General features: G+C 42.9%; 1 protein-coding gene across 1 annotated transcript in view; it reads left to right on the top strand.

Moving 5' to 3' along the window:
• Positions 1-3,012: 3,012 nt before the first annotated feature.
• Positions 3,013-12,581, top strand: part of MMEL1 (membrane metalloendopeptidase like 1) — a 67,868-nt gene continuing 58,299 nt past the window's right edge. The window contains exon 1 of the mRNA XM_073316630.1: positions 3,013-3,218. The gene's annotated coding sequence lies outside the window, so the exon portion shown is untranslated. The remainder of the gene's footprint in view (positions 3,219-12,581) is intronic.

Here is a 12,581-nt window from a genome sequence, read left to right as displayed (position 1 = left end):
CTGACATTTCTATGATTCTATGATCCCCAATCTCCTATGCCAGGGAATTTGTGCACTGCTGCATCAACACTTGTTTATTTGTACAGTTTTGTTGTGTGCAAATATGGCTGTTGCCCAACTATGTCATGGTACTAACACAAAGGGATTGAACAACTGCACTTCTCAATGACTTCAATAGGAGTTGTGGATATTTAGCACTAAAGCTGGTTGGGGATTTTCTATTTAAATGTTTTTTCATTAGAAAATGTCAGTTTGTCAAAATCAAAACTGTTTGCAGGTAAAAGTTTGGTTTTAAAGAATCTCCTGGTTCAAAATCACATTTACTAAAAAACTTTTGAAAATATCAAAATGGGGCATTTTGACCATTTCAGAACAAAATTTTGCTTTTCAGTTCAAAATGACTTTTCTTGTAGAAATTTCAGTCAATTTACACTAAAAAAAGGTTTAAAAAATTAAAAGGGCAAAATTAAAGCAAAACATTTTAATATAAACAAAATTAAATATTTCAATTTTGACCCAAATCCAAAAATATTTGGATTATAAATTTACAAACATTTTCTGAGATTTTGACTTTTCTTCCCACTTCAGTACCAGAAAAATTTTGCAAACTCTTGGAGGACAGGAAAACCATTTCCCTCCCAACTGCACTCAGCACCTCTTGGAAATAAGTCTTTTAATATAGGAAACAAGGAAAGTATGAGAGAAAGTTGAAGAATGTCAGACCAGTGAATTCCTTGCCACAAGAACAAGTTATGCAGTACTGATTAATACTGGTTACACCAAAGTGGTCAGTTAAAAGTCATTGTTGACCATTTTTCCAACTGGTGCAGCGTTTTTGTGCTTTGTTTGTTGACAGTGGCTAAGTTCTTAGTAAATCTACATGAGAAGTAACCTTCTGCATTTTTCCACATTTTGTCTGCTTTCTTGTCACTTTACTCTACCCACTGAGGATGCCACGAGAAGGCACCCACCTGTCTGCAACCTGGGATGCAGATCCTGGACTAGGCTTAGCAGGCTGCTCACTGGAACAGCCGGAGTGGCTGCCAAAGTACTGAAATGTGGCTCAGCCCAATCTTCACAGTGTGACTGTGGGCAGCAATGCAGATGGTCAAGCATGTGGCGGAAGGGCGCATCATTAGAAGATTGGAGGGTGAACTGCAATACCTTCCTACCCTCAATGATGCAGCAGTGAGATGGCTGGACAATCTAGACATTGACTGGTGACAAATACGAAAGATGTGATTAGTTGCTGCCCTTGTGTCATTCCTGCTCTACCAATATTTCCTAGCCTTTTGCAGCTGACCACCACATGCAGCATGAAAAGTAGTTAAAATTCTTTCTGGACCATTGTGGACCCAGTAGATATAAGGAGGTGTGCAAAGGAGGTGTGTATGCTATCACTTCAAAGGCATGGTATCATGAAAGGTTTCAGAGTAGCAGCCATGTTAGTCTGTATCCGCAAAAAGAACAGGAGTGTAGGAGCAGCTATGAAGAGCATCAGTTTGGCCATTCAGCCATCAGATTTGCTGCCCTGTAAAATATAACTGTGTATAAAATGCAGGGGAAATAGACAATTCTAAGATACTTGCTCTGGGCCAGATTTTGATCTCCTTTTTCACATTGAGTAGTACTTTAGGCATTGATAGAGCAAAACACTTAAGCACTTCAAGTCTGTGCTTAAGTGTAGTCTTAGCTGTGAATACTTCCTGGAATTGGGTCTTAAGTGCTTTGCTGAACAGGGATAGACTTAAGGACACACAAACTTAAGCCTGTGCTTACCTACTTTGATGAATCAGGACCTCACTCCTTGAACAGTCTCATTAAAACTGAGTAAGGTACCACCATGCCTAAGTAAGGGTGTCTGCATGTGGCTTCTGTGATTAATTAAACAAAATGCACATGTGTTTTAGAGAAAATATATATGATTCCATATAACATTACTAAGGTTGTGCTCACAGTCTTTCTACCAGTTTGAACATCTTTACTGGTTTGAGAGCTATTTCCTATACGTTTAGTGGGGAATGCTATTCAGAGACTACTCCCTGCACTCAGTCCCCTCAGTCTTAGAATATCAGGGTTAGAAGGGACCTCAGGAGGTCATCTAGTCCAACCCCCTGCTCAAAGCAGGACCAATCCCCATTTTTTCCCCACATCCCTAAATAGCCCCCACAAGGATTGAACTCACAACCCTGGGTTTAGTAGGCCAATACTCAACCACTGAGCTATCCCTCCCCCCACAGGACTTGAGCATTGAACGACAGGGCAGGGACACCTACATGGTCCCCAGGACCAGCACTCTATTGCAGGGCCTATAAGAGTATTGGAAACTATTTTGTAACTTGTTAATTTGCAGTCACTACAAAGTGACTGCTATAATAGTCATATGCCAAAATTTGAAGCTATCTACATAGTACAACTCAATGTGTATCTTGTGTTTATCCTGATATGAACTGTGTGGGACTACATACTTGTTCATACAAGTATAAACTTAACAAAACCAGATTAAAACAAGACTCATTTTACTCAGTCTCCACTCGTGATCATACTTTGCAAAATATATTTATACTTTATTTCATTTCTATATATTTAATCTGAGAACTTTGCACCAACACAAATATATTTTATATGCATCACCGTGTATTGTAATTAAATGGATGGAAAACAAGACATTCCCTTTTTGGAGCAGAAGTCTTTCTGGATTAGATACATGAAAAGCTCTTGGGAAGAGATTAAACATACCGTTATGAATTATAGCTTTCTTAAAAACTAATTATCATTATAGGACAGACATCTGTAAATGCTGAGAAAGCTGGAAAATCAGCTTTGACATTGACGGGCAGACATGTCCCATAAATTACAGTACTTTCAGTCTTTTCCCTTCCTACATACAAAATGGAGTGGTTTCCAGTACAGCAGAAAGAGTTAAATTTTCATTCTAATGTTCTGTAATCGCCTAGCAGAGCATTTAATTCATTGGACATTCTAAGCCACCTGTCTGTGAGAGTGAATGTACATGAGGGAAAGAGGGAGGGAGAAGTAGCCTCAGTACTTTGTAAAATCATTTCTTGAGACAAGCTTGTTGAAGAGATCAGTGCTGATACTGACAATAAGCTTTCCTTTCCCACTGCCAGAAAACGTAAACATCCCAATTACATCTCAGAAACCACAGTCACTACCTGCTTTCTGCAGCTGAGAAAAACAATCTCCACAAGACAGAGGTAAGAAAACTTCTCATTTCACCGGTTTCTTATTTCTACTTATTCAGACTGCATGCATTTGGCAATCAGTGGCAAATAATAATAGCATGCATTATACATCTAACATTGCAAGCGCCTGGAGTTTTGTTCTAATGATTTACAAGAGATTAATTATCTTGATATGGAGAAGACTTGCAAGGCAGCATCTGAACTTGGAGGTTTTCCTGATTCTCCTCTGGTTTGGAAAATGTGTCTGCTGGGGTTCACTTACAGTCCACACATCAGGTAGCCAACTGGCTACCTGGGGGAATCTTTGAGCAAGATTTTTTGAAGTGCCAGTTAAGTCTTAAGTTACACTGCTGCTCAAAGGCAAACCTGTTATTATGAGCACTGTGAGTCATCCTTTAAGGCACTGCATTTCCTAGACAATGAATCAAAAAGTAGAAATCAAATTATTGCGTTGGAGTTTCCCAGTTTTAGTGTTACCGGGTTCCTCATTATCATGGTACTTCTTTTAACATTACAGTACAGCTTCATGCTTTCTTCTGCATTCCAGCTAGTCCTTACCATCTATGTGGATGCAGGTTAGTGTACAGAAGATCCATTCTGAGTATAGTTGCTTAAATATAAACATTTGTTCTATGTTTCAGAAAACAAGTAGGTAGAGCTGAGGGTACTTAGCACTAGGATTCTAAAAATGAAATGTACTAACATTATACAATTTTGGAATATTATATGCCATTTCTATTCCTAAGCAAAACCAATATATGTGTGTAGTAAATATATCACTTTTAGATGTTCATTAGATATTTGCTCAGCTGATGTTATTGAACTTCCCTTTTTATAATATTTCAGATGCAAATAGGCAGAATACGTCAACGTTTGTGCCATTGATGCAAAGGGACCCAAGTCATAACAGAAATATCTATCCTTGCAGATTTGTAGCTTTTATTGCACCAAATGCAACTGTGCATTTAACAGGATCATTTTTAAATCATCCATTTGGGATAGGTTTTCCCCCCTTCTGACGTGTTGTCCTTTCTAATCAGCAATAAGAGCAGAAAATGCAAATATTTCCCCTCCAGGCGGGTTCAGATATGTTTCTCATTAAACATTTCTACCTGGATTGGGTTTGAGCATTTGCCAGACTAAATGTGCTAAACAGCAGTGGCTTTAAGGGAAAGAACGAAGACTTGACACATGATCAGTACCACTCCACTGACCTGCCTAGGCCTTACTACTTTGTGTCGCTCAATAATAAAATCAAAAGCAGTGGAAACAGAAATACATAATGAAAAGCAAAACTATGATGCAAGATAACGTAAGAACATGCTTTGCATGTCAATTTATTCATTAAAAGAAAAGGAGTACTTGTGGCACCTTAGAGACTAACCAATTTATTTGAGCATAAGTGAGCTGTAGCTCACGAAAGCTTATGCTCAGATAAATTGGTTAGTCTCTAAGGTGCCACAAATACTCCTTTTCTTTTTGCGAATACAGACTAACACGGCTGTTACTCTGAAACCAATTTATTCATTTCAATTCTTACGTGGACCCCCACTCTGGGCTCAAGGTACAGTCGATAATTAAAGCCTCATAGGTCAAAATGGACACATGTACCATTGTGTTGGCCTTTCCTGAAGGAAAGGCTTAAAAAGAAGAAAGATAAAACACTTTCTTTCATTTCTATAGGTTTAATTTGAGAACTTTGCAGATTCCAATACCCTGACACACGATAAGTAGCATTGTACCCCACAAGAAGTCCCATTAGAGTCTTGCAGATTCCCAGTGCATTGGACTTCTTTGTTGGGAAACATGGTTGCTATTTAAAGTGACTAAAAGCAACAGAATCTGGCCCTCACTAAATAGTACCTGTCTGAACTGAGTAAATTAGAGGGAAGCAAGGAAAGGTAGGTAGGAGGCAAAGGGGAGTAAGGGTCTGTGTACCGATCATGAGAGCTTTTTTGATAATACCCCCATTTGCTGCATTCTAACAAGAAAGGTCTTTGGGCTGCAAAGGATTTTTATGGGCCATGGATGCCAGAGTTAGTGGGATGTTGAGGGGTGTGTCTGTGCTTCCTGTCTGGGGGAGGGAGAGAGGGAGAAACTGTTCGATAATTGCAACACTTGCACCAGGGAGACAGCTGTACATTCTTCCAGTAATAAATAGATGTGGTCCTGGCTGCGTGCATCGCTGTTCTGGGGACTCTGCCTGCGTGCACTAAACCAGCAGTAAGGAGACTGCAAGGTCACATAACATCTCCGCTAGTGCCATCGCCACTATTCAGAAACCATGAGTCGGACACTCCCATCCAGGTGTTTGTTCAGCCCGTCATTGGGATAAGAGGCAGCCGGGTAGTTTGCTTGCAGGTCCAGATCCAAACTTTCCCAGAGCTTAGGGCTACTTTGGGTGCAGGGTTCTGGGTTCAGGTTGCTCTCCAATCAGAAGTGAGCTTGCCAGGATCTTCACGCATTACCTGAATTTGCCCATTATCAAGATGGCCAAGCCCAGTTACCATGAGTGAGGACAGGACTTTTGTGCCTCATTCATCTTTACTTGATGTGTTCCATTGAGGTGCAAGGACATTCGCTCACCAGTACCAACAAGCCAGAGACAGAAGGAGAGGAAGCCTCTTTCCCCGCTGCTATTGCCCAGAACAGCAGGAAACAGGGTCGAGATAACAAAGGCAGGTCTCATAGTCTGGTATGATTGAGTGACTGCACAGAAGCCTCACAGACTGCATCACAATGCCCAATGACTGTGCAGTGCCACAGGGAGATTGTCAAACCCAGCACCCATCTGGGCATCTCCACATCTTCCTGGTATCCAGTGATGAGATGTATGCCACGATATGCCAGGGGTTGCGAACATAAGAAAAATAGCCCTAGAGCTCTGCAAAGGATCTCACCACTCCCGTCCTGCTCCAGTGCTGAACAAACCAGCAGCCCATCCAAGCGCTGATCCATTCACACGTCACTCTAAAGGCTGTCGATGAAGAGTTCAGAGTTATAACGTCACCCTTTCACCAGCTCCTCGAACTCACCAAGGACAGCCGGGGCACAAGACACTGGAAATCTGAGGTATTCAGTTTGCTCTGTCTCACGGTTTCTCTGAATGTGGGTCGGTTACTTTGCGGACTCGGTCGGTTTGGCTTACAGGGACAGAGCCGCTGTTTCTGAAGACACATGAGACAACACCTGCTCCACACCAGACAGATGATGTCTTTGAAATGAGTCAATACTATGCCCCATCTGCTAGGTTTAGGAAGCTGGGGTTTTTAACTTTACAAGTAACTGTTTGCCCCTTAGCTTTCCGTAGGGAGCACCAGGGCAGAGGTCCATTTGGTACAGCACAGTGAGGGACACGCTTACACGGCTGCTATCCATGCAGAGCACTGAGAGCAAAACTCAACTCTGTGCCAAGAGCCAGTGGAAAACCCACAGGCGCTGACTCCATGGGTGCTCTGGGGCTGAAGACCCACAGAAAAAAAATACGGGTGCTCAGCACCCACTGGCAGGCCCCGCCGATCAGCTCCTCCCCCTTCCCCCAGTGCCTCCCACCCGCTGATGGGCCCCACCCATTGGCTCCTCCCTCTCCCCCCCCCAGCCTCCTGCCCACCGAGGATCAGCTGTTCAGCAGTGAGCAGAAGGTGCTGGGGGAGGGGGAAGAGGGGAGCAGGAAAAGGTGGAGCGGGGGTGGGGTGTGTTGGGGTGGGGGCAGAATGGGGCGGGGCAGGTGTGGGGCTTTGGGGGAAGAGGTGTAGTGGGGGCGGGGTCTGGGGTGGAGCCGGGATCGAACACCCACCAGGAAATCGAAGTTGGCACCTCTGGTAAAACCTAGGATTTGTGTGCAATCCAGATGAGACCTAACCCGTGCCTCGTGTTAGTGTGACGCACACCCCTCCTGGGCGTGGTGCTCTGTCCCTCATAGGGGCACCGAGCCCACATAGAGATGAATGAGTCTGCTACAGCCTTAGCTAAGGGGCAGGTGGCTTTTAGCTCATGCAGTAGAGGCTCGTGCATTTAGCTCCAGAGGTTCCAGGTTCGATCCTACCCACCAGGGTCTGTTGGTGTCACACTAGCACGCCAAACACCTGCTCGTGCTTGGCAGTAGGGTGTAAAGCTACCTACTGTGCACACGTGGCATTTCTGTGGTGCTCGGCACCACTATTATTTACTTTATACAGCACTCTAGAAATGCCTGTTGCTTTATGGACAGACAAAAGGCAATGCCCCTGCCCCACACTCAGTAACCCACTGTGAGCCTGCCACGGGCGCCTCTGTGGAACAATGTTCCATGGTGCTCCACAAGAATGCTCTGCATGCCACCGAGTGACCCATCCTCTGCGTTTAGATTCCTATGGGTCTGCTGCATTCCGGGTCTTCTGGGGCCAAGGAGACCAGTTGTCTGGTGCCTTGATGTCATGGTGAAAATGACACCAACGGAGACAGTAGCCCAGAGATGAGACTGGATACGCCTACCCCCACCTTCTCAGGGTACAGTCATTTCAAACCTACCATAGTAGGTGGCTATATTGTGAACTGTAATCTTTTCATGGTGTGCTCTCTAGAGCTCCAGATTTCTTCATCTAACACTTGATTACAAAGCCCCTTCTAGTCATGAAGCAAGCAAAGAGGCAAACATCCTTTCAAAGCAGCACCAGGCAAACTGCAAACCCCTGGTCATTTCACATGCCTTTCCACTGAAATAGCTCTGGAAATAATTTAGAGAATAGGACAAAAAATACAATTTCCAGTCGGTGAAAATTTTAACTGGCATGACAAGTTCTAGAAAAGAAAAATCTCCTGACAGTATTTTTCCTTAAGTCTTTTAAACAGTTGTTTGATTTTTACAGGTTCAGTGGCAGATAGTGAACTAGACTCGGAGTCAGATGACAAGAGTTCTAGTATAGGTTCTGCTAATGACCTTCTCTGTAACCTTGGGCAAGTTGCATCAGGTCTCTGTGCCTCAGTTTCCCCATCTGTAAAAATGGGAGACTGATGACTTGCCTTTTTCTTCAAGTGGTTTGGGATCTATGGATGCCACATAAGAGCTAAGTGCTACTCACGGCTTGCTATTCCTGGTGACTTTTAAAATGCTCCCAAGCTGCATCATCATATCCTCCTTGCCATAAAGGTCACCGGGTGATATTGACACTTTGTCAGAGACCAAAATAAGTCCTTCAGAAGCCATCAACAGACCAGGGACATGATGGCCCTGTTGAAGAACTGTCAGAATGACGGATTACCCTGTGCTAATGACCACACAGATGTTGCTCAAGATCAACAGGATTAATGATTCTGCAAAAGTGTCCTTCACAGTTTCTGGGCCCTCTCCTGATACAGAAGGAAAAGGATGCCTGCTCGCTCGCTCGCTCTCTTTTTTTTTTAAAGAAAACAATTGAATATCTTGGTTATCAGAGTCCCCATCATGAAGAGAAACAGCTAATAAAAATCAAGAGACAGGCTGTCTGAAATCAAAACCAGGGCGCACCATATTGACACCTCTATACCTGTTAACTAAGTCTTCCTTGATTAATTTCATCGCTGACATCAAGTCAAACTCCTAATGCAAACTGAGCTGTATTCTGTCCTAATCAAAAGGTGCAAATAACCATAATAGGGTCCGTTCTTACTAGTGTAAGTCTTAAATATATGTATCTTCGATAGCTATACACACACACATATATTTATTTAAGTTCTCTCTCACATATAATATATATCTATTAAGAGCTTAATTCTGCCCTCAGATATATGCTCCAACTGCCATTGATTAACCATAGTTCTGTGTGCCCATGCGTAGGGGAGAATTTGTCCCCAGATGTGTAAAGCAGTGTGGGGAAAATCATATTTTTGGTTTCTACTGAAGTTCTTCTCATAAACCAGCTTGAGTCTAAAGGTACAAAGCCCTCTTAAGGATCATCAGTATCAGTTTAGCCATTTGCTGCCCGTATTATCTGTAATTGCTTCAGTCAAATTACAGGTTCTTTTGCTGATGAATTTAAAATGATGACTCATTTTATTGGGTAAGATATATTTTAGCATCTGTGGTTCTTACCTGTTCTCTGCATACACTGTTCTGTTCAAATGTCTGTGTCAGCAGACAGGGTCTTTGGTGGGTTTTTCACTCATTTGCCATAGATCTTTCACAGACTCCTAGAAATGTCAGGCTGGATGGGATCTCAAGTACTGAGGCAGGACCAAGTAAACCTAGACCATCCCTGACAGGGGTTTGTCCTGCCTGCTATTAAAAACCTCCAAAGATGGGCATTCCATGACCTCGCTGGGAAGCCTGTTCCAGAGCATAACTATCCTTAGAGTTAGAAAGCTTTTCCTGAAACTCCCTTGCTGCAAATTAAACCCATTATTTCTTGTCCTACTCTCAGTGGCCATGGAGAACAATTGATCCCCATCCTCTTTATAACAGCCCTTAACAGATTTGAAGACTGTTATCTGGCCTCCTACCCTCCAGTCTTCTTCTCTCAAGACTAAATATGCCCCATTTTTTTAACCTGTCCTCATAGGTCCGACTTTCTAACCCCTGCATCATTTTTGGTGCTCTCCTCTGGACGCTCTCCAATTTATCCACATCTTTCCTAACACGATGCCCAGAATTGGACATGAGGTTGCAGCTGAGGCCTCACCAAAGCAACTAGAGCGGGACAACTACTTCCCGTGACCTACATACAAGATGCCTATTAATTCACTCCAGAATGATATTGGGTTTCTTTGCACTCTTATCACATTGTTCACTCATATTCAGTTTGTGATCCACTCTGAACCCTGGATCCTTTTCAGCACTACGACCACCTAGCCAGGTACCACCCATTTTGTAGTTGTGCATTTGATTTTTCCTTCCTAAGTGAAGTACATTGCACTTGTCTTATTAAATTTCATTTTGTTGATTTCAGACCAATTCTCTAATTTGTCAAGGTCACTTTGAATTCTAATCCTGTCCTCCCAAGTGCTTGCAACTCCCCCCCAGCTTGGTGTGATCCACAAATTTTATAAGTGTACTCTCCATGCATATATTGGTATTTTTATTACAGCCCTAATTTAAATAACTCAACATTTGTTTTGTCATATAATGAACCTTAAACAAGGTTAAATAATACAAATGCACATGCAGAAATGAAAAATAAGCATGAAAACTAAGTTTTTCTTGAAAAGTACCCTTAGGACAGGATCAGCACACACAGTGGTTGCCATTAAGTCAACTGCAGGTTGGTTTGAGAAAAGAAGTAACGGTAGTTTGATATTTCCTACATTTCTCTATAGGAAATACTGCAAACAGGCAGGTAACGTCATATAGGTCGCTAAGACAATTGCAAGCTTTTATTGTAGATGTCCCCCACCCAAGGACTGACCAAGAATGGCCTCTTTAGCTACTATTTAGCGACTAGATAATCACACTAAGGGGCTAGAGCTACAAGTTTCTACAATATAATTATTAAAAAGGGTCATATTTATAGACCCCCAAAGCACCCCGTCAGTAAATGTGAGAATTTTAATCTGGGGAAAGTGTGGCAGGTTGACAAGAAACCGCAGAATTTCTCCTTGAATGTTGCAAAAATGTCATCTGAAACAAAGCTGGTGATTAAATCTCTTTATAGATCATTTCCGGGATAGACTTGCAACATCATGGCCCCAAGCCAGCCTTCTCCCATTGAAGTTAATGGCAAAATTCCTATGAACTTCAATGGGAGTGGGAGCCTTAGTAACTACATATTTCATTAACAGAGTAAACAGAAGCATAAACCATCCATTACTACTGACTACTAGGTCTAAAGTTCCTGCTGGCCTGAGACAAGCTTTGGCTTGTATTCACCAACATTGTGGATACGGACAAAGTATTTTGCCTGTAGGGAAATGGGCAGGAGCTTTTTCTTAGCCCTTCTGGCATGTACATCCACCACAGAGATTCAGGAAAAGACCCCTGAAAGCACCCCAGCTTCATGCCAGTAGGAGGGAAAGGCAGGCAGAATGCTCTTTATTACTAAAGTTTTCTGAGAAAGATACCTGAAACCTTTCTAGGAAGATCTCAGTATCTATGTCAGATGAGTCTTAGGCCTGGTCTACACTAGCGGGGGGGATCGATCTAAGATACGCAACTTCAGCGACGAGAATAGCGTAGCTGAAGTTGACGTATCTTAAATCGACTTAGAATCACTTACTTTGCGTCCTCGTGGCACTCGATCGACAGCCGCCGCTCCCCCCGTCGACTCTGCTTCCGCCTCTCGCCATGGTGGAGTTCCAGAGTCGACGGCAGAGCGATCGGGGATCGATTTATCGTGTCTACACTAGACACGATAAATCGATCCCCGATAGATCGATCACTACCCGCCGATCCGGCAGGTAGTGTAGACGTGGCCTTAGTCAGTACTAATCTCTGAAACTTCTATAGTGTAAAAGTCTGTATTCTCCCTGTCTCCTAACACAAAAATATGGGACATTCAATGAAACTGAAAAGTGACAAATTCAAAACTGATTTAAAAAAACCCCACTTTCCCACACAATGCATAATCATACTGTGGAACTCATTGCCACTGGATGCCACCAAGGCCAAAAACTTAACAAAACTCAAAATAGGATTGCACATTTGTATGGATATCAGAAATACCCAGAATTGGGAGCATTATTGCTAACAAAAATTTTGGTAGGGATATAAAAACCCTGTGGTTTTAGAATGTAAGACAATGTAAGCAATCCCTATGTTTCCATGTACAGCTTGGACCAAAAAACTTCCATCTGTAGAATTGTGGGAGAACGTCCTGCATTCAAGTGAGAGCTGCTCCATGCATGACTACACGGCACCATACTTGATCAGGACCTTGATCAGGATAATTTTATTTTGTCTTCAATAGCTCTTCTTCTGGGCCCCCATTTTTCACTAGCTGCTTTGGTGATAACTTGACACTTGTCATTCAGTCAGAGAATTGTGGTTACACTGAGCACATATAGCCATTTGAAAGCTATTCCTTGTAAAGGGGGAGGGGAGGGGGCACTACAAACAACTGTCACCACGGCAAAAGCTTTGTAAGTGTGGCCATTGTGGCAGGATCAGCCTGACTACCTGCCTTCTGCAGAGCTTCTCACTGTGCCCCGATCCAGCAAAGCACTTAAGCATGCGCTTAATTTGAAACAAGTGGATGATTTTGGCATTGCCAATCTATTTAGTGTGGAAGACACCCAGAAACTACAGTAAGGGGCAGTAGAGGATGGGAAGGGTCAAATTTGCCCCTTTGGTTGACTAGTACTGTATTGCCTAGGTGATGCCATTGATAAGGGACCATTCAGAATGAGCAAAGAGATGGCAATCTAGCCCTAAAGTAGATCAGCCCAGTGATTTCAATGGGGCTATTCATGGGCTTACACTCTGCTGAG

Source organism: Lepidochelys kempii, chromosome 18, assembly GCF_965140285.1.
Source record: "Lepidochelys kempii isolate rLepKem1 chromosome 18, rLepKem1.hap1, whole genome shotgun sequence".
NCBI lineage: Eukaryota > Metazoa > Chordata > Testudines > Cheloniidae > Lepidochelys > Lepidochelys kempii.
The sequence above is the reverse complement of the archived record's forward strand: the minus strand, read 5'-3'. Positions and strand labels throughout refer to the sequence as shown.